This window comes from Phyllobates terribilis, unplaced genomic scaffold, assembly GCF_046119375.1.
Source record: "Phyllobates terribilis strain yellow unplaced genomic scaffold, ASM4611937v1 Scaffold_5__5_contigs__length_657084704, whole genome shotgun sequence".
Taxonomy (NCBI): Eukaryota; Metazoa; Chordata; class Amphibia; order Anura; family Dendrobatidae; genus Phyllobates; species Phyllobates terribilis.
Window position 1 is genome coordinate 76,804,279 of NW_027362765.1, and position 27,112 is coordinate 76,831,390.

At 46.9% G+C, this 27,112-nt stretch overlaps 12 non-coding genes and 2 pseudogenes across 12 annotated transcripts; all 14 read right to left on the minus strand.

Annotated features, from left to right (window-relative positions):
* Positions 1-1,029: 1,029 nt before the first annotated feature.
* LOC141149484 (U2 spliceosomal RNA) lies at positions 1,030-1,220 on the minus strand. Its single transcript, XR_012245778.1, has one exon. It is a non-coding gene; the product is annotated as a U2 spliceosomal RNA (small nuclear RNA).
* A 1,115-nt stretch (positions 1,221-2,335) lies between these two features.
* On the minus strand, positions 2,336-2,526 carry LOC141151416 (U2 spliceosomal RNA). Its single transcript, XR_012247099.1, has one exon. It is a non-coding gene; the product is annotated as a U2 spliceosomal RNA (small nuclear RNA).
* Positions 2,527-3,640: 1,114 nt separating this feature from the next.
* LOC141150225 (U2 spliceosomal RNA) lies at positions 3,641-3,824 on the minus strand. The gene has a single exon (XR_012246483.1). It is a non-coding gene; the product is annotated as a U2 spliceosomal RNA (small nuclear RNA).
* A 524-nt stretch (positions 3,825-4,348) lies between these two features.
* LOC141151142 (U2 spliceosomal RNA) lies at positions 4,349-4,464 on the minus strand (annotated as a pseudogene).
* A 1,115-nt stretch (positions 4,465-5,579) lies between these two features.
* On the minus strand, positions 5,580-5,770 carry LOC141151417 (U2 spliceosomal RNA). The gene has a single exon (XR_012247100.1). It is a non-coding gene; the product is annotated as a U2 spliceosomal RNA (small nuclear RNA).
* Positions 5,771-6,885: 1,115 nt separating this feature from the next.
* LOC141150242 (U2 spliceosomal RNA) lies at positions 6,886-7,078 on the minus strand. Its single transcript, XR_012246499.1, has one exon. It is a non-coding gene; the product is annotated as a U2 spliceosomal RNA (small nuclear RNA).
* A 5,564-nt stretch (positions 7,079-12,642) lies between these two features.
* On the minus strand, positions 12,643-12,720 carry LOC141151083 (U2 spliceosomal RNA; annotated as a pseudogene).
* A 1,115-nt stretch (positions 12,721-13,835) lies between these two features.
* Positions 13,836-14,026, minus strand: LOC141151418 (U2 spliceosomal RNA). Its single transcript, XR_012247101.1, has one exon. It is a non-coding gene; the product is annotated as a U2 spliceosomal RNA (small nuclear RNA).
* A 1,112-nt stretch (positions 14,027-15,138) lies between these two features.
* On the minus strand, positions 15,139-15,329 carry LOC141149448 (U2 spliceosomal RNA). The gene has a single exon (XR_012245745.1). It is a non-coding gene; the product is annotated as a U2 spliceosomal RNA (small nuclear RNA).
* Positions 15,330-16,447: 1,118 nt separating this feature from the next.
* On the minus strand, positions 16,448-16,638 carry LOC141151419 (U2 spliceosomal RNA). The gene has a single exon (XR_012247102.1). It is a non-coding gene; the product is annotated as a U2 spliceosomal RNA (small nuclear RNA).
* Positions 16,639-17,756: 1,118 nt separating this feature from the next.
* LOC141151421 (U2 spliceosomal RNA) lies at positions 17,757-17,947 on the minus strand. The gene has a single exon (XR_012247104.1). It is a non-coding gene; the product is annotated as a U2 spliceosomal RNA (small nuclear RNA).
* A 1,115-nt stretch (positions 17,948-19,062) lies between these two features.
* Positions 19,063-19,253, minus strand: LOC141151422 (U2 spliceosomal RNA). The gene has a single exon (XR_012247105.1). It is a non-coding gene; the product is annotated as a U2 spliceosomal RNA (small nuclear RNA).
* A 1,115-nt stretch (positions 19,254-20,368) lies between these two features.
* Positions 20,369-20,567, minus strand: LOC141150603 (U2 spliceosomal RNA). Its single transcript, XR_012246758.1, has one exon. It is a non-coding gene; the product is annotated as a U2 spliceosomal RNA (small nuclear RNA).
* A 6,155-nt stretch (positions 20,568-26,722) lies between these two features.
* LOC141151423 (U2 spliceosomal RNA) lies at positions 26,723-26,913 on the minus strand. The gene has a single exon (XR_012247106.1). It is a non-coding gene; the product is annotated as a U2 spliceosomal RNA (small nuclear RNA).
* Between the last annotated feature and the right edge of the window lie 199 nt (positions 26,914-27,112).

A 27,112-nucleotide genomic window follows, 5' to 3' on the forward strand; every position in this document is an offset into this window, starting at 1 on the left:
AGACATGTTGTCAACCTCTAGATCCCTTACATGCCTGCACTTTTCGGCTTGCTGCTGCTGCAATCCACGCGTTTTAGATCTGCATAACTCCACCTCTTTAAACACAGCACCTTCACCCCCTGCTGTTCCCACCCGCCTCAACACCGTTGGAAGGGAGGAGAACCAATTAAGGCGGGGGGTGGGGTGGAACGAGCAGCTGTCTACCCTTAGCAGGAGGGCTCCTGATTACATACCTCTCCTGCTGCTGCTGCTGCTGGCTGTCCAGCAGCAGACTGAAGGTGGCTGCTGCTGTGCACAGGTATATAAAGGCTCAGAGCCTATTATGACACGCGCAGCCAGCGTTCCATTGCCACATTCCATCTACTGCAGGCAGGATACCTGGCTGGCTGAATGTCGCTGAGAAGCTCACAGAGACCGCCATAAGCAACAGTTTAACAGAATGCCACAGACTAATCAACCAAACTTTTTGGGTTGGGTTCTCTTTTATAGTCTGCAGGCATTAAATGAAAGAAGTCAGTGTTCCAGCAGAAGGAGACAACGTTTCAGAAAAGGCATTGTAGCAAACCAAAAAAGAAATTTTAAGCGCAGCAGAGTAACCAGCGCACATACCTGTTAGCTCAGGTGAGTTTAAAAGGCTGCTGTTGATAACAAGGGCATTTGCTAAATAGATGGTGTGTGTGCAACAATATACTGAAAGGTCAATTATATTGTGCAGCTTATCTCACCACCTGTAGTTATTTAGGTGAAAGCTCCAAAATGCTTGCCTAATATGTCTGTTTATCCAAAAGGAAGTAAAAAGGGAGAGCTAGAAAGATAGCATTGCATCACATTACATGGCAATGCAATGCACAGTTGCTGAAGTTGAACCAAAATGAGCTTGTAATCTGGCTTCTGCAACTTTGAACATGAAAAATCCAATGAGGAGAAGAAAAGCAAAGCCAAAGAGTCCATCCCAAAATCCGACAAACAAGCAAAATGAACAAAAAACATTGAATTCAATTCTTTCTGATTTTAGAAACTGCATTAAAGAAGGGGTGCACCGGTCCTGGAGATACTGCAATACCAGGTCAATGCGTGGAGTGGACAGAGCAAGCTCTTTTCCCATCTCCCTGTTCTAAAAATCCATTTAATATATGGTCCCCAGATAGGGGACGTATCAGATATTAAACTGATAAGAACAGATACTACACTTGATCTTAGCCAAAAGGCCGAGAAGCGATAACCAGAATTGGTTTCAAACTACGGAGCCACCCAAGGATCCTGAAAAGTCCATTTGTGGAGATGAGCTCCTGGACTCCCGTTAAGAAGACATGTTGTCAACCTCTAGATCCCTTACATGCCTGCACTTTTCGGCTTGCTGCTGCTGCAATCCACGCGTTTTAGATCTGCATAACTCCACCTCTTTAAACACAGCACCTTCACCCCCTGCTGTTCCCACCCGCCTCAACACCGTTGGAAGGGAGGAGAACCAATTAAGGCGGGGGGTGGGGTGGAACGAGCAGCTGTCTACCCTTAGCAGGAGGGCTCCTGATTACATACCTCTCCTGCTGCTGCTGCTGCTGGCTGTCCAGCAGCAGACTGAAGGTGGCTGCTGCTGTGCACAGGTATATAAAGGCTCAGAGCCTATTATGACACGCGCAGCCAGCGTTCCATTGCCACATTCCATCTACTGCAGGCAGGATACCTGGCTGGCTGAATGTCGCTGAGAAGCTCACAGAGACCGCCATAAGCAACAGTTTAACAGAATGCCACAGACTAATCAACCAAACTTTTTGGGTTGGGTTCTCTTTTATAGTCTGCAGGCATTAAATGAAAGAAGTCAGTGTTCCAGCAGAAGGAGACAACGTTTCAGAAAAGGCATTGTAGCAAACCAAAAAAGAAATTTTAAGCGCAGCAGAGTAACCAGCGCACATACCTGTTAGCTCAGGTGAGTTTAAAAGGCTGCTGTTGATAACAAGGGCATTTGCTAAATAGATGGTGTGTGTGCAACAATATACTGAAAGGTCAATTATATTGTGCAGCTTATCTCACCACCTGTAGTTATTTAGGTGAAAGCTCCAAAATGCTTGCCTAATATGTCTGTTTATCCAAAAGGAAGTAAAAAGGGAGAGCTAGAAAGATAGCATTGCATCACATTACATGGCAATGCAATGCACAGTTGCTGAAGTTGAACCAAAATGAGCTTGTAATCTGGCTTCTGCAACTTTGAACATGAAAAATCCAATGAGGAGAAGAAAAGCAAAGCCAAAGAGTCCATCCCAAAATCCGACAAACAAGCAAAATGAACAAAAAACATTGAATTCAATTCTTTCTGATTTTAGAAACTGCATTAAAGAAGGGGTGCACCGGTCCTGGAGATACTGCAATACCAGGTCAATGCGTGGAGTGGACAGAGCAAGCTCTTTTTCCATCTCCCTGTTCTAAAAATCCATTTAATATATGGTCCCCAGATAGGGGACGTATCAGATATTAAACTGATAAGAACAGATACTACACTTGATCTTAGCCAAAAGGCCGAGAAGCGATAACCAGAATTGGTTTCAAACTACGGAGCCACCCAAGGATCCTGAAAAGTCCATTTGTGGAGATGAGCTCCTGGACTCCCGTTAAGAAGACATGTTGTCAACCTCTAGATCCCTTACATGCCTGCACTTTTCGGCTTGCTGCTGCTGCAATCCACGCGTTTTAGATCTGCATAACTCCACCTCTTTAAACACAGCACCTTCACCCCCTGCTGTTCCCACCCGCCTCAACACCGTTGGAAGGGAGGAGAACCAATTAAGGCGGGGGGTGGGGTGGAACGAGCAGCTGTCTACCCTTAGCAGGAGGGCTCCTGATTACATACCTCTCCTGCTGCTGCTGCTGCTGGCTGTCCAGCAGCAGACTGAAGGTGGCTGCTGCTGTGCACAGGTATATAAGGCTCAGAGCCTATTATGACACGCGCAGCCAGCGTTCCATTGCCACATTCCATCTACTGCAGGCAGGATACCTGGCTGGCTGAATGTCGCTGAGAAGCTCACAGAGACCGCCATAAGCAACAGTTTAACAGAATGCCACAGACTAATCAACCAAACTTTTTGGGTTGGGCTCTCTTTTATAGTCTGCAGGCATTAAATGAAAGAAGTCAGTGTTCCAGCAGAAGGAGACAACATTTCAGAAAAGGCATTGTAGCAAACCAAAAAAGAAATTTTAAGTGCAGCAGAGTAACCAGCGCACATACCTGTTAGCTCAGGTGAGTTTAAAAGGCTGCTGTTGATAACAAGGGCATTTGCTAAATAGATGGTGTGTGTGCAACAATATACTGAAAGGTCAATTATATTGTGCAGCTTATCTCACCACCTGTAGTTATTTAGGTGAAAGCTCCAAAATGCTTGCCTAATATGTCTGTTTATCCAAAAGGAAGTAAAAAGGGAGAGCTAGAAAGATAGCATTGCATCACATTACATGGCAATGCAATGCACAGTTGCTGAAGTTGAACCAAAATGAGCTTGTAATCTGGCTTCTGCAACTTTGAACATGAAAAATCCAATGAGGAGAAGAAAAGCAAAGCCAAAGAGTCCATCCCAAAATCCGACAAACAAGCAAAATGAACAAAAAACATTGAATTCAATTCTTTCTGATTTTAGAAACTGCATTAAAGAAGGGGTGCACCGGTCCTGGAGATACTGCAATACCAGGTCAATGCGTGGAGTGGACAGAGCAAGCTCTTTTTCCATCTCCCTGTTCTAAAAATCCATTTAATATATGGTCCCCAGATAGGGGACGTATCAGATATTAAACTGATAAGAACAGATTTTTTTTGATTGAAGCTGCATCCAAGGCACTGAAAAATGTGACCGAAGTCACACCAAAACAGCGCACGAGGCGAGGATTCATGTGGACCCTTCCCGGAGGAGAGGGTCCCCAATAAACCATCCCCATCCCTCCGAGCCAGAAGGCCACAGCGAGGGTCAGGGATCTCCGATGCTCTCCCTAGCCGAAGCCGGAGAAGAGCCGTTTTCGTGCTCCCAGCTTCCATCTAGGCTGCCACCCTAGTGGAGCTGGAGCCTGTGTTGGTTTCTCAGCCCAAAGCTGACCGGACCTCCGACCGGGTTTATAAAAATTCCCCTTCCTAGCCCGGAGGCCAGGAATAGGGGGGGTTGCTCAGAAAGTATGATTGGCAAAGGTGCGGCGTGCTACGAAGCCAAGTCTTTCTGGGGTTCCCAGTCCCAGTAAGCTTGGACTCCCACCAGGGCGCCTACTCCTGGGGCACATTGCTCCAAAGCCCTCACACTTACCCAGACTAGTGACTTCGATCCTGGAGGGCCATGTTTTCCATCAGATAACTCTATGAGCCACCTGGCGTACTAACAAGTGCACCAAACCAGTGTGTAATATGCATCAATTTACTAGGGCAGCCCAAGGACAAAACTGCCTTTTTAAATGATACTACACTTGATCTTAGCCAAAAGGCCGAGAAGCGATAACCAGAATTGGTTTCAAACTACGGAGCCACCCAAGGATCCTGAAAAGTCCATTTGTGGAGATGAGCTCCTGGACTCCCGTTAAGAAGACATGTTGTCAACCTCTAGATCCCTTACATGCCTGCACTTTTCGGCTTGCTGCTGCTGCAATCCACGCGTTTTAGATCTGCATAACTCCACCTCTTTAAACACAGCACCTTCACCCCCTGCTGTTCCCACCCGCCTCAACACCGTTGGAAGGGAGGAGAACCAATTAAGGCGGGGGGTGGGGTGGAACGAGCAGCTGTCTACCCTTAGCAGGAGGGCTCCTGATTACATACCTCTCCTGCTGCTGCTGCTGCTGGCTGTCCAGCAGCAGACTGAAGGTGGCTGCTGCTGTGCACAGGTATATAAAGGCTCAGAGCCTATTATGACACGCGCAGCCAGCGTTCCATTGCCACATTCCATCTACTGCAGGCAGGATACCTGGCTGGCTGAATGTCGCTGAGAAGCTCACAGAGACCGCCATAAGCAACAGTTTAACAGAATGCCACAGACTAATCAACCAAACTTTTTGGGTTGGGCTCTCTTTTATAGTCTGCAGGCATTAAATGAAAGAAGTCAGTGTTCCAGCAGAAGGAGACAACGTTTCAGAAAAGGCATTGTAGCAAACCAAAAAAGAAATTTTAAGCGCAGCAGAGTAACCAGCGCACATACCTGTTAGCTCAGGTGAGTTTAAAAGGCTGCTGTTGATAACAAGGGCATTTGCTAAATAGATGGTGTGTGTGCAACAATATACTGAAAGGTCAATTATATTGTGCAGCTTATCTCACCACCTGTAGTTATTTAGGTGAAAGCTCCAAAATGCTTGCCTAATATGTCTGTTTATCCAAAAGGAAGTAAAAAGGGAGAGCTAGAAAGATAGCATTGCATCACATTACATGGCAATGCAATGCACAGTTGCTGAAGTTGAACCAAAATGAGCTTGTAATCTGGCTTCTGCAACTTTGAACATGAAAAATCCAATGAGGAGAAGAAAAGCAAAGCCAAAGAGTCCATCCCAAAATCCGACAAACAAGCAAAATGAACAAAAAACATTGAATTCAATTCTTTCTGATTTTAGAAACTGCATTAAAGAAGGGGTGCACCGGTCCTGGAGATACTGCAATACCAGGTCAATGCGTGGAGTGGACAGAGCAAGCTCTTTTTCCATCTCCCTGTTCTAAAAATCCATTTAATATATGGTCCCCAGATAGGGGACGTATCAGATATTAAACTGATAAGAACAGATACTACACTTGATCTTAGCCAAAAGGCCGAGAAGCGATAACCAGAATTGGTTTCAAACTACGGAGCCACCCAAGGATCCTGAAAAGTCCATTTGTGGAGATGAGCTCCTGGACTCCCGTTAAGAAGACATGTTGTCAACCTCTAGATCCCTTACATGCCTGCACTTTTCGGCTTGCTGCTGCTGCAATCCACGCGTTTTAGATCTGCATAACTCCACCTCTTTAAACACAGCACCTTCACCCCCTGCTGTTCCCACCCGCCTCAACACCGTTGGAAGGGAGGAGAACCAATTAAGGCGGGGGGTGGGGTGGAACGAGCAGCTGTCTACCCTTAGCAGGAGGGCTCCTGATTACATACCTCTCCTGCTGCTGCTGCTGCTGGCTGTCCAGCAGCAGACTGAAGGTGGCTGCTGCTGTGCACAGGTATATAAAGGGTCAGAGCCTATTATGACACGCGCAGCCAGCGTTCCATTGCCACATTCCATCTACTGCAGGCAGGATACCTGGCTGGCTGAATGTCGCTGAGAAGCTCACAGAGACCGCCATAAGCAACAGTTTAACAGAATGCCACAGACTAATCAACCAAACTTTTTAGGTTGGGTTCTCTTTTATAGTCTGCAGGCATTAAATGAAAGAAGTCAGTGTTCCAGCAGAAGGAGACAACGTTTCAGAAAAGGCATTGTAGCAAACCAAAAAAGAAATTTTAAGCGCAGCAGAGTAACCAGCGCACATACCTGTTAGCTCAGGTGAGTTTAAAAGGCTGCTGTTGATAACAAGGGCATTTGCTAAATAGATGGTGTGTGTGCAACAATATACTGAAAGGTCAATTATATTGTGCAGCGTATCTCACCACCTGTAGTTATTTAGGTGAAAGCTCCAAAATGCTTGCCTAATATGTCTGTTTATCCAAAAGGAAGTAAAAAGGGAGAGCTAGAAAGATAGCATTGCATCACATTACATGGCAATGCAATGCACAGTTGCTGAAGTTGAACCAAAATGAGCTTGTAATCTGGCTTCTGCAACTTTGAACATGAAAAATCCAATGAGGAGAAGAAAAGCAAAGCCAAAGAGTCCATCCCAAAATCCGACAAACAAGCAAAATGAACAAAAAACATTGAATTCAATTCTTTCTGATTTTAGAAACTGCATTAAAGAAGGGGTGCACCGGTCCTGGAGATACTGCAATACCAGGTCAATGCGTGGAGTGGACAGAGCAAGCTCTTTTTCCATCTCCCTGTTCTAAAAATCCATTTAATATATGGTCCCCAGATAGGGGACGTATCAGATATTAAACTGATAAGAACAGATTTTTTGATTGAATATATCTTTTATTAGCACAAAAAATAAGTTAACAGACAGTGTACAGTGCCGCAGCCCAGTACACACAGAATTCTACATCATATTTACATAGCATGAGGATACGACGCACTAACTAGACACATCGCACCCCTATGCTACACAAAACACTCAATCTGAAAGAAAAAGCATGTCGATCAATACAGTACGACGAACCGTGATAAGGGATAGGGATTGGGAAAAAGGGGATGGGGAGGGGAAAATCACAGGCCCGAAGCTTTATTGAAAGACAAGACACATAAGGGGAGAGGGGGAGGAGGGGTTTAGTCCTCATCCTCGTCCTCCGGACCGTCCATGATGGAATAGTCTCTGAGCAGGCTGTGGATCAGCCTGCGGCAGTCCTGGATGGACATCCTCTCCCTCCTCAAGATGAGCCGGTTCCTGGCGACCCAAACGGCATCCTTGAAGCAGTTCATAAGGCGCCAAGCCTCCTGGATGGCTCCTACGGTATGAACCCCAGGGAATAGTCCATAAAGCACAGAATGGTGCGATAGGCTCGCCCTGGGGACAGAGTTCCTCAGGTCGTCCTCAAGTGCAGTCAATAGGCGCTGTGCAAATCCGCAGTCCCAAAAAGTGTGCAAAGATGTTTCCTCCACGAAGGGGCACCTTGGGCAGTACCGGGTCTTGCACAGGTTCCGGGCATGCATGAATGACCGGACGGGCAGTCCGCCCTGAATCGCCATCCACGACAAGTCCTTGTGCCCGTTGGTCAGCCTGTCAGACGACACATTTGTCCACACAGTCTCCAGCGTGTCCTGGTGAAGTCCTGTGATGTTCTCCACGTCATCCTTGGCTCTGATTAGCTTGTGGATAGTTTTGGGCTTCCACAAGTCGGGCTTGAGTCCCTCCAGTTGATGCTCCCCCACAAATCGAACGACGTCTCCGTAGAACCATGGCGTCGTCCAGTTGTAGGGGAAGGAGCTGTCCCACTTGTCCCAGCCGAGTCGCCTCCAAAGAGGAAGCAGGAAGAAGTGAGACATGGACCTGCCCGCGGAGCCATTCTTGACTTGCAAAGTCCGGCGGACACAATCACACACAAAAGAGGATCGCAGGAGGGTGGGGATATCTGGAACGCCCTTCCCACCCTTGCGAGGCTCCTTGTACATGACGGCCCGCCTGACTCTGTCCATCTTGGATCCCCAGACAAAGTGAAACACTGTCTTGGTAATGGCCCTGCACACAGTGACGTGTGGGGGCCAGGCCTGCGCCGTGTACTGCAAGACGGGCAGGACCTCATTACGCAGGACGAGTGCCTTACCCTCACAAGTGAGGTGTCTGAGGCTCCAGAGTCCGATCCGTTGCTTCACCTTGGCCAAGCGTTCTTGCCAGGACTTGAGGGCCGCTCCTTCCTTCCCGAACCAGACTCCCAGCACCTTGAGGAAATCCGGTTGAATGTTGAAGGGGAAGGGGGCAGAGGAGGCCGGCTGCCAATCCCCGAAGAGCATGGCTTCCGACTTCCTGCAGTTGACTTTGGCCCCTGAAGCCCGGCCGAACCTCTCACACGTCTGGACGAGGGCGTCGACTGAACCACGATCAGCGCAGAAGACGGTGACGTCGTCCATGTAGAGCGAGCACTTGACCTCGTGTCGTCCCGGACCCGGTGCGGTGATCCCTCTGATCTCTCCATTCTGCCGGATAGCCTCTGCGAAGAGTTCTATAACACAAACAAAAAGAAGAGGTGATAGAGGGCAGCCTTGTCTGACCCCAGAGAGGACAGGGAAGGGGTCAGTCTTCCAGCCGTTCACCAACACCGAGCTGTGGATATCAAAATACATCAGACGGACATACGAACAAAACATGTTACCCAAACCTAACCGGTGCAGAGCTCGGCCCATGAACTCGTGGGAAACCCGGTCGAAGGCCTTCTCCTGATCCAAGGAGACCAGGGCCGCGTGCGCGCGGCGGACCTTGATGTACTCGACCGTGTCCCGCACGAGAGCGAGGCTGTCTGCGATGCGACGTCCAGGGATGCCGCAGGTCTGGTCCGGGTGGATGATCCGTCCGATGACCGTCTTAAGTCGTGTCGCCATCGTCTTGGCCAGGATCTTGTAGTCCACGTTGAGCAGAGTGATGGGACGCCAATTCCTCAGGTCGCACCTCTCTCCCTTCCGCTTGTACAGGATCGTGACCATTCCTTCCCTCAAAGATGGAGGCATTCTACCCTCCACCACCATCTCCTCGTACAGGTCCAACAGGTCCGGACAGATGAGGTCTCCCAGCGCTACATAGAGCTCCGCTGGAAGACCATCACTGCCCGGGGTCCTGCCGGTCCTAAAGGATTTAGCGGCAGAGAGCAATTCGCCCACCATCAGAGGTTTGTCCAAGGCTGCCGTGCCTGCAGGATCAAGATGGTTAGTGATACCTGACAGGAACTTATCAGCAGCGTCGGGGTCGGTAGTCTTGTGGGAGTAGAGTTCGCTGTAGAAGTCACTGACGACCCTCATCACGTCCTCCTTCCCACGTCGCATGTTTCCGCTCTCGTCTCGCAGCTCGTTCAGGGGCGTGTGACCGGCATGAAGTTTCCTGAAAAAGAATGAGTTACATTTCTCACCCTTCTCCAGATTCTCCACTTTGGAACGGAAGACGATTCGCTTGGACTCCTCCTCAAAGTGCCTTTTCAGGCTCTTCTTGGTCTCCTCCAGCTCCTCCCTCACGTCCCAGCCGCAGTGAAGAAGGTCCTGCAGCGACCGCAGCTCGCGCTGCAGCCCTCTGAAGTCCCTCCTCTTCTCACACGCCTGTTGTCGACCCTTGGCCTGAAAGAAACAGCGAAACTCAAGTTTAACATATTCCCACCAATCAGAGACTGTTTGGAAGCTACCCTTGTAGGACTGCCACATTGCGTAGGCTGCTCTCAGCTCCTCCACGACTTCATCCTGAGCCAGCAGAGCACAATTCAGCTTCCAGGAGCCGGGGCCGGACGGAAAACCGTCGCCGAGGACACCTTGTAAGTGAATGGCTCTGTGGTCGGAGAAGAAGCAGGAGACCATCGAGTGCCTACTCTGCCTGACTGCCCGAGAGGTGAACACAAAGTCAATCCTGGAGCGGAGTGAGCCATCGGGTCGGCTCCACGAATAGTTCGTGGAGCCTCTCCCCATGGAGCCCACCACGTCCTGAAGAGAGGCCTCGGTTACCATCTCGATGAGCAGCTTGGACGTGATGTCCAACTTGGCAGATGTGCCAGAACTACGACCATCCTCCTCGATGGGGCAGTTGAAATCCCCGGCCATCACTAAGGTCCTGGTGGTGGCAAGCTGAAGCCGCAGGGTCTGGAACAGCTCCAAACGCTCATTCTTCAGTGGGGACGCATACACGTTGATGAACCTGACAGGTTCTCCCGCCCAGTTGCCATCTACAACAAGAGCCCTGCCGCAGATGAGCTCCTGGACGGACTCAAGCGTGAATGCGCCCCCCCTGATCAGAATTGCGACCCCCGCAGACTTGCAGTCACCCCCACCGGACCAGTAGGATGGACCATGGGACCACTCCCTGGCCAGATGTTTGAAGGACCTAGAGGAGGGAAGGGAACATTCCTGCAACATATAAACATCACACAACTGGGAAGTAAGGAAGGCATAAATAGTCTGACGTCTGAACTTGTCCTTGATGCTCCTGACATTAATGGAAAATAAGTTAATATTAGCCATCATGTAGGGAAAAAAGAAAAAGTTAGCGCAGGCAATACACCTTAGTTACCACTCCGGTCGGGTGGTCCCTCGTCGGTGTTGACTGCTGGTGACGGGATCACCAGCAGGCCCTCTTCCTCCATCTGGTCAAGCAGCGCGGCCTCGATCTCGGCGACCACCAGTTCCTCCTCTTCTGGCTCGGCCACCAGGGTCTCAACCATGTGCTCCATCTTTTCTGGCTCAGGGAGGGTATCCTCCTTTTCGCCTACGAAATCCAGAATCTTCTTTTTGGAGGATTCAGTAGCAGGGCTGTCCTCCACCTTCCTCTTTCCCCGGGTTGGAACTGGGGAGACAAGAAGGGGAAAATCCTCCTCGGAATAGATAGCGGCGGGTGGAGGAAAGGTTAATTCCACCGCTACCATGGTCTGGGGAGGGAGAGTGGCTGCCGGGGCAGGGGAAAGGACACCTGCTGAGGAGTAGGGGAAGGAGGAAGAGGAAGTGGAATCCTCAGCAGGGGTGGCCGGGGTGGGGGGGGATTGGACGGGGGTGGCAGGGGGAGGGATCGAGAGAGGGGTGACAAAACTCTTACCCTCCTTTGACTTTTTCTTCTGCTTCGGAGCTGCTGGGACCGTCGCTGGGGCTTTGTCCACCGACTCCTTGACCGCTTTGGCCTTGGTCGTCTCGGCCTTGGCCGCTGGGGCCTTGGTCGTCGCGTCCTTGACCTTCACAGGCCTGGTCATCGGGGCCTTGTCCTCCGTAGCTGGGGTCGTCGCAACCACCGATGCCCAGGATCTCTCACGCTTGGGGCAATCCTTGTACAGATGAGCCGCCAGCCCACACAGGTTGCAGGACGTCTTCTTCGGGCAGTCCTTCGAGCTGTGTCCCGTCACTCGACAAATCCTGCAGGCATCCTCCTTGCAGTCCTTCATCTCGTGGCCGTTCTTGCCGCATCTCCTGCAGTTCCGCGGCATGTCCGGGTAATAGATGAGGCCGTAGGAGTTGCCCAGGGAGAATGTCGGGGGCAGGTGCCGAAGTCCGTCTGAGTACGCCAGGTCCCTGTGAAGTCTAACGGTCACCGACCACTTACCTGTCCAGAAGCCGAGTCCATTCAGGATGTGAGAAGGTTCCTTCACAACCAAACAGAAGCGTCTCAGGAAGGTACAGATGTCTTGGCCTGGGGTGTGCGGGTTGCGCATGGAGACCGTGATCCTCCTTTCGTCCCTCTGGATAGGGCAGCTACCTGTAAAGGCAGAGAAAGAATTATCTGGTCCTTTTGCGCTTACCATTTCCCAGAACCTCCTGCAGGTGTTCACAGTGGCGAAGGTGACGAAGAAGATCCCCATCAAGAAGGTCTGGATGCTGAGGGTGTCCGACCTGGAGAAGCCTCGATCCAGCAGCATCTTCTGGCAGAACACGTCCGAGGACATGTCCGGCACCCTCCCATCCACTTCCTTCAGCTTCAGGGCCACCGTCTGCCGCATCCATGGCTCCAGGGCTGGAGCTTCGTGGCGGGGCTTCTGGGGTCCCTTCTGCTGGCCAGTCGTGGAGGCAGAGTCCTTGGGGTCAGAATCGGCTCCTGGCTGGGCCCTCCTGGCTGTCCCCTGCTCCAGGCTCTTCTTTTCGGCCTTCCTCGCAGCGCTTGCCATGGCTTTCCTCCTGCAGTTACTTCCTGGAGCTGGATCTGGAACTTTTCCCGGAATGGGTGGAGCTATGCAGATTCTTCTCCCGTCGTGTTCTGGACAAATTCCCCGAAAGGTCTTTGTCTCGATGATTTTCTTCCTCGAAGATTCCACAGGACAGCCCGATTCTTCTCCGAGTCTTCGTCTTCTTCTGGATTCTTTAGAGCTTCTTCCTCCCACCGATATCCGCCTTCCTTCTCCGATGTCAGCTGGGCTCCGAAGCTCTTCTCCTTCCGAGTTCGATCGCTCTCGTCAAGTGTAGATCGTAGCTCTTGTGTTCTTATAAGAATAGATACTACACTTGATCTTAGCCAAAAGGCCGAGAAGCGATAACCAGAATTGGTTTCAAACTACGGAGCCACCCAAGGATCCTGAAAAGTCCATTTGTGGAGATGAGCTCCTGGACTCCCGTTAAGAAGACATGTTGTCAACCTCTAGATCCCTTACATGCCTGCACTTTTCGGCTTGCTGCTGCTGCAATCCACGCGTTTTAGATCTGCATAACTCCACCTCTTTAAACACAGCACCTTCACCCCCTGCTGTTCCCACCCGCCTCAACACCGTTGGAAGGGAGGAGAACCAATTAAGGCGGGGGGTGGGGTGGAACGAGCAGCTGTCTACCCTTAGCAGGAGGGCTCCTGATTACATACCTCTCCTGCTGCTGCTGCTGCTGGCTGTCCAGCAGCAGACTGAAGGTGGCTGCTGCTGTGCACAGGTATATAAAGGCTCAGAGCCTATTATGACACGCGCAGCCAGCGTTCCATTGCCACATTCCATCTACTGCAGGCAGGATACCTGGCTGGCTGAATGTCGCTGAGAAGCTCACAGAGACCGCCATAAGCAACAGTTTAACAGAATGCCACAGACTAATCAACCAAACTTTTTGGGTTGGGTTCTCTTTTATAGTCTGCAGGCATTAAATGAAAGAAGTCAGTGTTCCAGCAGAAGGAGACAACGTTTCAGAAAAGGCATTGTAGCAAACCAAAAAAGAAATTTTAAGCGCAGCAGAGTAACCAGCGCACATACCTGTTAGCTCAGGTGAGTTTAAAAGGCTGCTGTTGATAACAAGGGCATTTGCTAAATAGATGGTGTGTGTGCAACAATATACTGAAAGGTCAATTATATTGTGCAGCTTATCTCACCACCTGTAGTTATTTAGGTGAAAGCTCCAAAATGCTTGCCTAATATGTCTGTTTATCCAAAAGGAAGTAAAAAGGGAGAGCTAGAAAGATAGCATTGCATCACATTACATGGCAATGCAATGCACAGTTGCTGAAGTTGAACCAAAATGAGCTTGTAATCTGGCTTCTGCAACTTTGAACATGAAAAATCCAATGAGGAGAAGAAAAGCAAAGCCAAAGAGTCCATCCCAAAATCCGACAAACAAGCAAAATGAACAAAAAACATTGAATTCAATTCTTTCTGATTTTAGAAACTGCATTAAAGAAGGGGTGCACCGGTCCTGGAGATACTGCAATACCAGGTCAATGCGTGGAGTGGACAGAGCAAGCTCTTTTTCCATCTCCCTGTTCTAAAAATCCATTTAATATATGGTCCCCAGATAGGGGACGTATCAGATATTAAACTGATAAGAACAGATACTACACTTGATCTTAGCCAAAAGGCCGAGAAGCGATAACCAGAATTGGTTTCAAACTACGGAGCCACCCAAGGATCCTGAAAAGTCCATTTGTGGAGATGAGCTCCTGGACTCCCGTTAAGAAGACATGTTGTCAACCTCTAGATCCCTTACATGCCTGCACTTTTCGGCTTGCTGCTGCTGCAATCCACGCGTTTTAGATCTGCATAACTCCACCTCTTTAAACACAGCACCTTCACCCCCTGCTGTTCCCACCCGCCTCAACACCGTTTTAAGGGAGGAGAACCAATTAAGGCGGGGGGTGGGGTGGAACGAGCAGCTGTCTACCCTTAGCAGGAGGGCTCCTGATTACATACCTCTCCTGCTGCTGCTGCTGGCTGTCCAGCAGCAGACTGAAGGTGGCTGCTGCTGTGCACAGGTATATAAAGGCTCAGAGCCTATTATGACACGCGCAGCCAGCGTTCCATTGCCACATTCCATCTACTGCAGGCAGGATACCTGGCTGGCTGAATGTCGCTGAGAAGCTCACAGAGACCGCCATAAGCAACAGTTTAACAGAATGCCACAGACTAATCAACCAAACTTTTTGGGTTGGGTTCTCTTTTATAGTCTGCAGGCATTAAATGAAAGAAGTCAGTGTTCCAGCAGAAGGAGACAACGTTTCAGAAAAGGCATTGTAGCAAACCAAAAAAGAAATTTTAAGCGCAGCAGAGTAACCAGCGCACATACCTGTTAGCTCAGGTGAGTTTAAAAGGCTGCTGTTGATAACAAGGGCATTTGCTAAATAGATGGTGTGTGTGCAACAATATACTGAAAGGTCAATTATATTGTGCAGCTTATCTCACCACCTGTAGTTATTTAGGTGAAAGCTCCAAAATGCTTGCCTAATATGTCTGTTTATCCAAAAGGAAGTAAAAAGGGAGAGCTAGAAAGATAGCATTGCATCACATTACATGGCAATGCAATGCACAGTTGCTGAAGTTGAACCAAAATGAGCTTGTAATCTGGCTTCTGCAACTTTGAACATGAAAAATCCAATGAGGAGAAGAAAAGCAAAGCCAAAGAGTCCATCCCAAAATCCGACAAACAAGCAAAATGAACAAAAAACATTGAATTCAATTCTTTCTGATTTTAGAAACTGCATTAAAGAAGGGGTGCACCGGTCCTGGAGATACTGCAATACCAGGTCAATGCGTGGAGTGGACAGAGCAAGCTCTTTTTCCATCTCCCTCTTCTAAAAATCCATTTAATATATGGTCCCCAGATAGGGGACGTATCAGATATTAAACTGATAAGAACAGATACTACACTTGATCTTAGCCAAAAGGCCGAGAAGCGATAACCAGAATTGGTTTCAAACTACGGAGCCACCCAAGGATCCTGAAAAGTCCATTTGTGGAGATGAGCTCCTGGACTCCCGTTAAGAAGACATGTTGTCAACCTCTAGATCCCTTACATGCCTGCACTTTTCGGCTTGCTGCTGCTGCAATCCACGCGTTTTAGATCTGCATAACTCCACCTCTTTAAACACAGCACCTTCACCCCCTGCTGTTCCCACCCGCCTCAACACCGTTGGAAGGGAGGAGAACCAATTAAGGCGGGGGGTGGGGTGGAACGAGCAGCTGTCTACCCTTAGCAGGAGGGCTCCTGATTACATACCTCTCCTGCTGCTGCTGCTGCTGCTGGCTGTCCAGCAGCAGACTGAAGGTGGCTGCTGCTGTGCACAGGTATATAAAGGCTCAGAGCCTATTATGACACGCGCAGCCAGCGTTCCATTGCCACATTCCATCTACTGCAGGCAGGATACCTGGCTGGCTGAATGTCGCTGAGAAGCTCACAGAGACCGCCATAAGCAACAGTTTAACAGAATGCCACAGACTAATCAACCAAACTTTTTGGGTTGGGTTCTCTTTTATAGTCTGCAGGCATTAAATGAAAGAAGTCAGTGTTCCAGCAGAAGGAGACAACGTTTCAGAAAAGGCATTGTAGCAAACCAAAAAAGAAATTTTAAGCGCAGCAGAGTAACCAGCGCACATACCTGTTAGCTCAGGTGAGTTTAAAAGGCTGCTGTTGATAACAAGGGCATTTGCTAAATAGATGGTGTGTGTGCAACAATATACTGAAAGGTCAATTATATTGTGCAGCTTATCTCACCACCTGTAGTTATTTAGGTGAAAGCTCCAAAATGCTTGCCTAATATGTCTGTTTATCCAAAAGGAAGTAAAAAGGGAGAGCTAGAAAGATAGCATTGCATCACATTACATGGCAATGCAATGCACAGTTGCTGAAGTTGAACCAAAATGAGCTTGTAATCTGGCTTCTGCAACTTTGAACATGAAAAATCCAATGAGGAGAAGAAAAGCAAAGCCAAAGAGTCCATCCCAAAATCCGACAAACAAGCAAAATGAACAAAAAACATTGAATTCAATTCTTTCTGATTTTAGAAACTGCATTAAAGAAGGGGTGCACCGGTCCTGGAGATACTGCAATACCAGGTCAATGCGTGGAGTGGACAGAGCAAGCTCTTTTTCCATCTCCCTGTTCTAAAAATCCATTTAATATATGGTCCCCAGATAGGGGACGTATCAGATATTAAACTGATAAGAACAGATACTACACTTGATCTTAGCCAAAAGGCCGAGAAGCGATAACCAGAATTGGTTTCAAACTACGGAGCCACCCAAGGATCCTGAAAAGTCCATTTGTGGAGATGAGCTCCTGGACTCCCGTTAAGAAGACATGTTGTCAACCTCTAGATCCCTTACATGCCTGCACTTTTCGGCTTGCTGCTGCTGCAATCCACGCGTTTTAGATCTGCATAACTCCACCTCTTTAAACACAGCACCTTCACCCCCTGCTGTTCCCACCCGCCTCAACACCGTTGGAAGGGAGGAGAACCAATTAAGGCGGGGGGTGGGGTGGAACGAGCAGCTGTCTACCCTTAGCAGGAGGGCTCCTGATTACATACCTCTCCTGCTGCTGCTGCTGCTGCTGGCTGTCCAGCAGCAGACTGAAGGTGGCTGCTGCTGTGCACAGGTATATAAAGGCTCAGAGCCTATTATGACACGCGCAGCCAGCGTTCCATTGCCACATTCCATCTACTGCAGGCAGGATACCTGGCTGGCTGAATGTCGCTGAGAAGCTCACAGAGACCGCCATAAGCAACAGTTTAACAGAATGCCACAGACTAATCAACCAAACTTTTTGGGTTGGGTTCTCTTTTATAGTCTGCAGGCATTAAATGAAAGAAGTCAGTGTTCCAGCAGAAGGAGACAACGTTTCAGAAAAGGCATTGTAGCAAACCAAAAAAGAAATTTTAAGCGCAGCAGAGTAACCAGCGCACATACCTGTTAGCTCAGGTGAGTTTAAAAGGCTGCTGTTGATAACAAGGGCATTTGCTAAATAGATGGTGTGTGTGCAACAATATACTGAAAGGTCAATTATATTGTGCAGCTTATCTCACCACCTGTAGTTATTTAGGTGAAAGCTCCAAAATGCTTGCCTAATATGTCTGTTTATCCAAAAGGAAGTAAAAAGGGAGAGCTAGAAAGATAGCATTGCATCACATTACATGGCAATGCAATGCACAGTTGCTGAAGTTGAACCAAAATGAGCTTGTAATCTGGCTTCTGCAACTTTGAACATGAAAAATCCAATGAGGAGAAGAAAAGCAAAGCCAAAGAGTCCATCCCAAAATCCGACAAACAAGCAAAATGAACAAAAAACATTGAATTCAATTCTTTCTGATTTTAGAAACTGCATTAAAGAAGGGGTGCACCGGTCCTGGAGATACTGCAATACCAGGTCAATGCGTGGAGTGGACAGAGCAAGCTCTTTTTCCATCTCCCTGTTCTAAAAATCCATTTAATATATGGTCCCCAGATAGGGGACGTATCAGATATTAAACTGATAAGAACAGATACTACACTTGATCTTAGCCAAAAGGCCGAGAAGCGATAACCAGAATTGGTTTCAAACTACGGAGCCACCCAAGGATCCTGAAAAGTCCATTTGTGGAGATGAGCTCCTGGACTCCCGTTAAGAAGACATGTTGTCAACCTCTAGATCCCTTACATGCCTGCACTTTTCGGCTTGCTGCTGCTGCAATCCACGCGTTTTAGATCTGCATAACTCCACCTCTTTAAACACAGCACCTTCACCCCCTGCTGTTCCCACCCGCCTCAACACCGTTGGAAGGGAGGAGAACCAATTAAGGCGGGGGGTGGGGTGGAACGAGCAGCTGTCTACCCTTAGCAGGAGGGCTCCTGATTACATACCTCTCCTGCTGCTGCTGCTGCTGGCTGTCCAGCAGCAGACTGAAGGTGGCTGCTGCTGTGCACAGGTATATAAAGGCTCAGAGCCTATTATGACACGCGCAGCCAGCGTTCCATTGCCACATTCCATCTACTGCAGGCAGGATACCTGGCTGGCTGAATGTCGCTGAGAAGCTCACAGAGACCGCCATAAGCAACAGTTTAACAGAATGCCACAGACTAATCAACCAAACTTTTTGGGTTGGGTTCTCTTTTATAGTCTGCAGGCATTAAATGAAAGAAGTCAGTGTTCCAGCAGAAGGAGACAACGTTTCAGAAAAGGCATTGTAGCAAACCAAAAAAGAAATTTTAAGCGCAGCAGAGTAACCAGCGCACATACCTGTTAGCTCAGGTGAGTTTAAAAGGCTGCTGTTGATAACAAGGGCATTTGCTAAATAGATGGTGTGTGTGCAACAATATACTGAAAGGTCAATTATATTGTGCAGCTTATCTCACCACCTGTAGTTATTTAGGTGAAAGCTCCAAAATGCTTGCCTAATATGTCTGTTTATCCAAAAGGAAGTAAAAAGGGAGAGCTAGAAAGATAGCATTGCATCACATTACATGGCAATGCAATGCACAGTTGCTGAAGTTGAACCAAAATGAGCTTGTAATCTGGCTTCTGCAACTTTGAACATGAAAAATCCAATGAGGAGAAGAAAAGCAAAGCCAAAGAGTCCATCCCAAAATCCGACAAACAAGCAAAATGAACAAAAAACATTGAATTCAATTCTTTCTGATTTTAGAAACTGCATTAAAGAAGGGGTGCACCGGTCCTGGAGATACTGCAATACCAGGTCAATGCGTGGAGTGGACAGAGCAAGCTCTTTTTCCATCTCCCTGTTCTAAAAATCCATTTAATATATGGTCCCCAGATAGGGGACGTATCAGATATTAAACTGATAAGAACAGATACTACACTTGATCTTAGCCAAAAGGCCGAGAAGCGATAACCAGAATTGGTTTCAAACTACGGAGCCACCCAAGGATCCTGAAAAGTCCATTTGTGGAGATGAGCTCCTGGACTCCCGTTAAGAAGACATGTTGTCAACCTCTAGATCCCTTACATGCCTGCACTTTTCGGCTTGCTGCTGCTGCAATCCACGCGTTTTAGATCTGCATAACTCCACCTCTTTAAACACAGCACCTTCACCCCCTGCTGTTCCCACCCGCCTCAACACCGTTGGAAGGGAGGAGAACCAATTAAGGCGGGGGGTGGGGTGGAACGAGCAGCTGTCTACCCTTAGCAGGAGGGCTCCTGATTACATACCTCTCCTGCTGCTGCTGCTGCTGGCTGTCCAGCAGCAGACTGAAGGTGGCTGCTGCTGTGCACAGGTATATAAAGGCTCAGAGCCTATTATGACACGCGCAGCCAGCGTTCCATTGCCACATTCCATCTACTGCAGGCAGGATACCTGGCTGGCTGAATGTCGCTGAGAAGCTCACAGAGACCGCCATAAGCAACAGTTTAACAGAATGCCACAGACTAATCAACCAAACTTTTTGGGTTGGGTTCTCTTTTATAGTCTGCAGGCATTAAATGAAAGAAGTCAGTGTTCCAGCAGAAGGAGACAACGTTTCAGAAAAGGCATTGTAGCAAACCAAAAAAGAAATTTTAAGCGCAGCAGAGTAACCAGCGCACATACCTGTTAGCTCAGGTGAGTTTAAAAGGCTGCTGTTGATAACAAGGGCATTTGCTAAATAGATGGTGTGTGTGCAACAATATACTGAAAGGTCAATTATATTGTGCAGCTTATCTCACCACCTGTAGTTATTTAGGTGAAAGCTCCAAAATGCTTGCCTAATATGTCTGTTTATCCAAAAGGAAGTAAAAAGGGAGAGCTAGAAAGATAGCATTGCATCACATTACATGGCAATGCAATGCACAGTTGCTGAAGTTGAACCAAAATGAGCTTGTAATCTGGCTTCTGCAACTTTGAACATGAAAAATCCAATGAGGAGAAGAAAAGCAAAGCCAAAGAGTCCATCCCAAAATCCGACAAACAAGCAAAATGAACAAAAAACATTGAATTCAATTCTTTCTGATTTTAGAAACTGCATTAAAGAAGGGGTGCACCGGTCCTGGAGATACTGCAATACCAGGTCAATGCGTGGAGTGGACAGAGCAAGCTCTTTTTCCATCTCCCTGTTCTAAAAATCCATTTAATATATGGTCCCCAGATAGGGGACGTATCAGATATTAAACTGATAAGAACAGATTTTTTTTTTTCTTTTTTTTTTTTTTTTCTCCTCAGACGAGGAAATTCCACAGTCTATGAAAACCAGACAAAGGAAAATTCCATCAAAACAGCTGCGTCAAATCCAATACGCAATTTGCTGTCCCCATCATCATCGGAAATATTTATTTCATATTTCAAAACAACAATAACAAAAATCAAGAGGTACTAACAATATATCTCCACTTTTTAACTTTCCATATTCCCTCTGCATCCACTTCCCCTCTCCTCTTTTTGTCCCATAGGAAACACACATACATCTTCCCCAAAATCACCTTCACACTATCCTTTACAGCAATTTCCTTCCTTTTAAACACATACACATTCCTCACATCCCATAACACTTCCTTTATACATGCAAGCATCAACCACAAGACTCTTTCCTTCGTCCCATCACATATTCCCAAACCAAACATAAACAACTCAAAAGACAACAAATTCACACCACACAATTCTTTACACAAAGGCCCCATTCTCCCAATCACATCTCTAGCATACTGGCAATTCCAAAAAACATGCAACACACTTTCCCTTCCACCACAGCCATTTCTTGGACACATTTCACTCCTCACCAAACCTCTATTCCTCTGAAACTCTCTCACAGGTAATACTCCATGTAAAGACTGCCACACAACTTCACTCTGTTTGTTGGTCATACCACTCATCCGCACTTTCTTCCAAACCTTCTGCACATCACCACCCCTAACCATATTTATTCCACATTCTACCTCTCTACATTCAATCATCCTATACACAGCCTTCTTATTCTCCAGCAATCTCACATCTGCATCACACAGTTCATACCTCACCAAAAACTTATAAACCCACACATACCATACAGGCACCTCAAAAGCAATCGGACATCGCAAATCCCTTTCTTGCCACTTTAAACGAAACAAATACGCTCCAAATAAATACCTACACATAGATGAAAACTTTCCATCCGCCCTAATCACTTTCAAAACAAACACAACGATATTCACACCAAAAAACACGTCCAAATTCGGAAAACCCAAACCACCTTTTTCCACTCTTTTAACCAAAATTTCTCTCCTAGCTCTCTCCATTTTCGAGTTCCACAAAAAAACAAATAAAATTCTATTCAAGCTTCTCATACACATATATCCTGGTGGAAATACTACCGCAATATATAAAAATATTGGCAACACCACACTCTTAACAATTAAAATCTTCCCAAAAAAGGATAAACTCCTCAATTTCCAAAAATTCAACTTCTGCTCAACTTTTCCTTTCGCATCATCCCAACTTTCTTTCCCATCCAAACTCTCTGAAAACTTCACACCCAAAACTTTAATAGGTCCATTCACTACATTCACACCTACATCCCTACTTAAACTTCCGCCTCCAAAACCCTTACACTCACTCTTTTCCCAATTCACTTTAAACGCAGATGCACCACAAAAAATAGACACTAACAACTTCACCCGCCTCACCGAACATTCAGAATCACATAATACACACACGTCATCCATATAACCACTCACTTTCCATTCTTTTCCTCCACCTCCCGGCACTTGCACACCACGAATTACCTTATCTTTCCTCAGCATACACAACAATGGCTCAATTGCACAAATAAATGCTACAGGGGACAAAGGACACCCCTGTCGCACACCCGAAAACACATTCACTTTCCTACCCACATACCCATTCATTAAAACACAGCTATAAACACCCGCATACAAACTTCTCACTCGCCCAACAAAATCAGCCGGAAAACCCATTTTTAACAACACTCTGAACAAAAAACCATGCGACAACCTATCATAAGCCTTTTCAAAATCCAAACTTAACAAAAATACACTCTTCTTACGACCCATGCAATCCCATAGACAATCTCTTAACATACACACACACTCGTGAATCCGCCTCCCAGGTACCGCACAACACTGCTCATCCCCAATCACACTCTCTATCACATCACGCATCCTATTAGCCATAAGTTTTGCATAGATTTTATAATCACAATTAAGTAACGTTATTGGCCTCCAATTCCTCAGACTTTTCAAATCCCCTTTCTTAGGAATTAACACAACCATACCTGCACGCATACTCTCAGTCACCTCCATGTTTCCCCACATATACTTACATACATCCACAAAGTCCTTACCAATCACACCCCACATCACACGATAAAATTCTACTGGGAGGCCATCCTCCCCCGGCGTCTTATTCAAAGCCATACTACACATAACCTTCCATACCTCATCACCAGTCACCTCACCCATCACTCTCTCTCTTTCTGCTTCACTCAACTTACTCTCTAACACACTCAAAACATCATTCTCCAAACATTCATCCCTCTGTTTCACTGCATACAGATCCTCATAAAACTTAGCCACCTCTTCACACATATCCTCTCCACTCACCTCACTTCCATCTGCTCCATACACCACGCTCATACTCTGTTTCTTTCCAAAAACTTTTTTAAAGAAAAACCGAGAACATTTCTCATCCTGCTCCATCTTATCAATCTTTGCCCTAAACACTATGCTTCTCCCTCTCTCCAACAAAAACTCACTAATCTCCTTTTTTACCTCTAAAATATCCTCCTCCACCTCAACTCCTCCTTCCCTTAACTTATACAAAACGCTCAACCACGCGTTCAGTTTAACAAAACTCTCTCTTTTAATTGCTGCATACTTGTATCCTAAATTTTTAAAGAACATTTTTGTTTGTTTCTTCACCCAGTCCCACCACTCACAAACATTCCCAAACTCATTTTTATGCTTACACCATTCTTCATACCGCCTTTCATACTCCTTTCTCACATCTTCATTCTCTAACAGTTTAACATTTAACTTCCACAATCCTCTCCCAAACACTCCATCAACTTTTATATCCAACTCACACAACATACACACATGATCTGAAAAAAGAACGTTTTCCTGCCTATAATTAACAGAAACCATATTTTTAGAAATAAAACAATAATCCAATCTGGATTGTACCCTACCACTCTCAGAAAAGAAAGTGTTCAACAAAGGATTCATGTTACACACGCGCTGCATATCACAAAACCCAAAATCATTCACTAACTCCAATAATGCTTTCCCAGACACATCCACATTCACTCTCCCCACATCACAGTTCATATCACTCACAATTACCACAGGTATTCTTCCTGGAACAAAAAGCTTAATTTTTTCAAATAAATTTTTGCGCTCATTTTTTTCAACTGGCGCATAAACATTAATAACACAAAACTTTACATTCTTGTATACAAAATTAGCAAGGATACATCTCCCCACCTCAATAACCAAATAATCACTCAAAACAACCTCCCTTCCTTTAACCAAAATACCCACACCATCATTCTTATTACATGCACTCCCCGACCACACAGACGCTCCATAAGACCATTCATCCCCTTTCACACCATCCACTACCCCACATTCTTGTAAACAAAAAATAGATGCATTTTGCATAGCTAAAAACTCAAAAATAGCAGCTCTTCTTACTTTACTTTTAAACACTCTTACGTTTTGGGACACTATGGTAAATCCCATAATACTTCTACTCCTTCACCAATTACACAAAGAAATAGCCTTTGGCCTAAACCAAAGCTCACAAGAGGACAAAAAGAAAAAACATTTACAATATTATATGGTGACACTATCCAGCACCACCACTATCCTCCTCCGCCATCAGAACAGAACAGCTGGTTTCCGACCCGCTGGCTTCACCAGCCACACTCCTCATTCTGGCAGTTCTGATCTTCCTCTGAGGCTCACTAAAAACTGCATCATCACTGCCCCCACCATCCTCCCTACGACTCTTCTTTGCACCCCTATCATCCTCCGAAGAAAAATCTTCAATGTTTTCAGGACCCGAAGGGTGTTCAGGACTGTCGGGTTCCGAGATTTGCACTTCACATCCTGTTGCGTCCATTGCCTCTCCAAAAGTCATCATCTCAGGCAGCTCTGCTTCCACCACTTTCCTAGATATTCTCGCAGACACTGCCTTTTTCTCCACCTTTGCCACTTCCCTCCAGAACTCCTTTTCTTCCCTCCGCTTCTTCCTCATTTCTTCAGCAGAAGAAGAACATGGTCTCAGGGACACCTCCTCTGGCGCCGTAGAGGGAGAGGCTCTACCAGTTTCCCGCCTCCTTCCCTCTCTCTCCTCCCTCTCCAATCTTTCCAGCACTTTCAGTGCGCTTGCCATCTGCCTCCTCTCCAGCTCCTCCTCCTTCTGTTCTTTATCAGAACGTCTAGGTGCACTCATAGGACAGTCCTTATACATGTGATCACTACTCCCACAGACATCACAGGACTTGGCCTCTGGACACTGGTTGGCCATATGCCCCTCCTTTCTGCAATTTCGGCAACACTGCCCTTTAAGGCATGTTACCATGGTATGTCCGAAAGAAAAGCATCTACGGCAAAACATGGGCTGGCCTGGGTAAAAGAGGAAACCTCTATGGCCTGCAACGGAAAAATTTGATGGAGGGTGTCTAAAGCCCCCCACACTGTCAGGATCCCTTTTCAATTTCACACGGAATTTATACTGACAGTTAAAGATTCCTAGACAATTGACTTGCTTCACTCCCTTCCGCACATATTCACAGTAGCGAGAGAGGAAGCACTCCAGCAGCTCAGGGTCTGTAAAAGGGTTATAGACAGTCACAGTCACCTCCTTTTCTTGCAGACCAAACAAAGGTTCCCATCTAACTCCTTCCAAGCAGGGGTCACTAGAGTGACCACGGAGCCATTCAAAGACATTAAGGCAAACATCCTGGTCCATAAAGGTAACGTCATAATTACCTTGACGTGAAAATTCGTTGACACTGAAGATCTCAGAACGTCTTGCTCCAGCTTTGCCTTCAACGATGTCTTGGACAATGAAAACCACGTTGTTCTTGTTCTGGTCAGATGGATCCACGGACAAACGGATGGTGTTCTTCACAAAAGACATCTTGGATTCTGTCGGTATGGAATACCACAGGAAAAAGCAGAAAATCCTTCACAAAAGGGTCCGGATTCCTCCAGGAGACTCGCACCAATCAAGGTACAGTCATACGATCGCAGCCAAAAGGCCGAGAAGCGATAACCAGAATTGGTTTCAAACTACGGAGCCACCCAAGGATCCTGAAAAGTCCATTTGTGGAGATGAGCTCCTGGACTCCCGTTAAGAAGACATGTTGTCAACCTCTAGATCCCTTACATGCCTGCACTTTTTGGCTTGCTGCTGCTGCAATCCACGCGTTTTAGATCTGCATAACTCCACCTCTTTAAACACAGCACCTTCACACCCTGCTGTTCCCACCCGCCTCAACACCGTTGGAAGGGAGGAGAACCAATTAAGGCGGGGGGTGGGGTGGAACGAGCAGCTGTCTACCCTTAGCAGGAGGGCTCCTGATTACATACCTCTCCTGCTGCTGCTGCTGCTGGCTGTCCAGCAGCAGACTGAAGGTGGCTGCTGCTGTGCACAGGTATATAAAGGCTCAGAGCCTATTATGACACGCGCAGCCAGCGTTCCATTGCCACATTCCATCTACTGCAGGCAGGATACCTGGCTGGCTGAATGTCGCTGAGAAGCTCACAGAGACCGCCATAAGCAACAGTTTAACAGAATGCCACAGACTAATCAACCAAACTTTTTGGGTTGGGTTCTCTTTTATAGTCTGCAGGCATTAAATGAAAGAAGTCAGTGTTCCAGCAGAAGGAGACAACGTTTCAGAAAAGGCATTGTAGCAAACCAAAAAAGAAATTTTAAGCGCAGCAGAGTAACCAGCGCACATACCTGTTAGCTCAGGTGAGTTTAAAAGGCTGCTGTTGATAACAAGGGCATTTGCTAAATAGATGGTGTGTGTGCAACAATATACTGAAAGGTCAATTATATTGTGCAGCTTATCTCACCACCTGTAGTTATTTAGGTGAAAGCTCCAAAATGCTTGCCTAATATGTCTGTTTATCCAAAAGGAAGTAAAAAGGGAGAGCTAGAAAGATAGCATTGCATCACATTACATGGCAATGCAATGCACAGTTGCTGAAGTTGAACCAAAATGAGCTTGTAATCTGGCTTCTGCAACTTTGAACATGAAAAATCCAATGAGGAGAAGAAAAGCAAAGCCAAAGAGTCCATCCCAAAATCCGACAAACAAGCAAAATGAACAAAAAACATTGAATTCAATTCTTTCTGATTTTAGAAACTGCATTAAAGAAGGGGTGCACCGGTCCTGGAGATACTGCAATACCAGGTCAATGCGTGGAGTGGACAGAGCAAGCTCTTTTTCCATCTCCCTGTTCTAAAAATCCATTTAATATATGGTCCCCAGATAGGGGACGTATCAGATATTAAACTGATAAGAACAGATACTACACTTGATCTTAGCCAAAAGGCCGAGAAGCGATAACCAGAATTGGTTTCAAACTACGGAGCCACCCAAGGATCCTGAAAAGTCCATTTGTGGAGATGAGCTCCTGGACTCCCGTTAAGAAGACATGTTGTCAACCTCTAGATCCCTTACATGCCTGCACTTTTCGGCTTGCTGCTGCTGCAATCCACGCGTTTTAGATCTGCATAACTCCACCTCTTTAAACACAGCACCTT